The sequence below is a fragment of the Myotis davidii genome, unplaced genomic scaffold (genome assembly GCF_000327345.1).
Source record: "Myotis davidii unplaced genomic scaffold, ASM32734v1 scaffold371, whole genome shotgun sequence".
NCBI classification, from domain to species: domain Eukaryota; kingdom Metazoa; phylum Chordata; class Mammalia; order Chiroptera; family Vespertilionidae; genus Myotis; species Myotis davidii.
In genome coordinates, this window is record NW_006283135.1 from 389,179 (window position 1) to 391,455 (window position 2,277).

Sequence of the window (2,277 nt, forward strand, 5' to 3'; positions counted from 1 at the left end):
ATGCAGCCACGTGCTGAAGGCCTGCGAGTGTTTCAGCGCGGCCAGGCGCCCCGTCAAGGCCAAGGAGATGCGGCTGGAGTGGAGGGCAGAGGCAGGCCTGGACCCCTTCGCTGTGCACATGCAGAAGTTGGTACCTTATCAGGAAGGCAATGGGAGCCCCTGAGGTCAACTAGGTGACCCTGAGCACGTCACTCACGTTCTCTGTTCCTCCGTCGCCCTGGGATTACATGCAGTGACCCATGCTTGGCGCTGAGAGCGCCGTCTGCAGTGCAGAGGTCAGACCGTGCTGGCGCGATGGTATCTGATGGGCCGACTTCTCAAATCACCCTGGCTGCACCATGCAGGAGTGTTAAGGTGCACCCTGGACTAGGGCAGGAAGGGAGGAGGTGCCGAGGAATGGCGAGGCTGGCTCCGGGGGCTTATTTTCACACTTCGGAGCCTGTGCTGAGAGGTTGGGGGTAGGGGAGATGTGCCCACTGTCACAGGGATCTGCTCAGTGTGTGCCCGGGCACCTGACTGAGGAGGCCTCACTGACAGTGACCTAGAGGGTGTGGGGAAGGTGGCAGGGGAGGCCGGCTCGGCAGTGGGCCAGAGTTACGTGTGAGGGCTGTGGCCTACCCGCTGAGGCACACGGATGTTGCCCTGCGGGCTGCAGGGAGCCACAGGCAGCTTTAGAACGGAGTGTAAAGGCCTGATGTGCGAGCCCAGTCTCTTCCTCCTGCTGAGTCTCTGTTCCCACCAGCAAACGGGGAGAGGATGCCCGACCCACAGAGCACCGTGAGGACTTAGTGGGGAGAGGGTGGGCCTGTGCTCTGCAGACACTGAGTGCCCTGAGGTCTCTGCATGGTGATGAGGATGATGAAGATGAAGAGTCCCAGCTCGCTGCCCCCCTGGTCCCAGCGACGACACGTGAAGTCACATGGTCCCAGGACTTTCCTATGATGACGGTTGGGAGTGGGCGGGCATGGGCAGCACCACTGGGAGTTCTGCTTCCCACACCCTTGGGGCGCCCACCTGAGCCAGACCCAAACCCCCCCCCCCCCCCCCCCCAAAAAGGAGTTGGGACTTAGCTGCCCTCAGGGGGTAGTGCTGCTCCGGCTGCGACCTCAGGCTCCAAACAGGTGACTGGAAGGAAAGAAGCTTGGTGTGGGAGCTGGAGAGGCTCCGCCCCTCATGGAACAGATAGGGGACCATCAAGGGGAAGCTGTGCCCAGGCATCTTGGCACCTGTCAGGAGAGGCAGAGCCCTGGGTTCCTGACTCAGAGGCGCATCTCCTGGCCTCATCTCACCTGGTACAGGGCGATGGACCAGAGTCCAGTTCACCTCAGCTTCCAAAACCCTCCACAAACCTGAGTGGGCAGGGGGCCAAGCCCTATGTTCAGAGCCGGGCATGTGTAGATTTGTTCAAAAAAATTCATTTATTCAACAGAAAATTACTGTGCCCTACACTGCTCTCCCAACTAGAGAACTGAACCCTCCCCATTCCTCCCCAAGCCTGCTGCTTCGTGGGAGGTGGGCAGCAGTACAGTGTGTGGTGGCTCCTGTGAGGGTCCGGGCCTTCCTCCAGGAGTGGGAGTTGATAGGAAAGCACACTTGCCTCCTCCTTCCCTTCCCTCCCCTTGGCCCCACTGCCCAGGCCCTCTGCAGTCAGCCTGGCCCATCTCTCCAGCCACCTGTCTCCTTCAACCTGCCAAAACGCATGCTCCAGCCACATAGAGCTATGGGGGAGGAGGGTTAGCTTTCATACATTTGTTGGGCGGGGGGCATGATCCTGGGTGAGGGATGCAAAGAGTCCCACACAGAGAATAAGCCTCCATCCTGCCTGCACAATTTTTGCATGTCCCTATCCCGGCCCCCAGTTCACTGACTCCGACTATCAACCCCCACTATCCCCTCCAGAGCCAAGTTCCCCTTCTCCCTATTTTTACCTGAAAATTCTCTTTCTGTTCTCCAAGGCCTCGTTTAACTCTGCCTCTTCGTAGAAGCTGCCCTGGTCCCCCAACCTCACACTCTGCACCTTTTCTGAAGAGCAGGCCACACTTCATGTGTATGTTGCCTTAGATTATGGTTTCTTTACGTCTTGTGTGTGTGACGTGCTGTTGAGTTGGATCTGACTCCTGGTGAGCCTGTGAATGAGTGATGCCCACAGTGTCCTGTCCTCAGCAGCCCCGCCCTGTAGACTCAGGCCTATGGCTTCTTCTGTAGGGTCTGTCCATCTCGTATTTGGCCCTCCTCTTCCCCTGCTGCCTCCTATTTTTCCCAGCATTATTGTCTTTT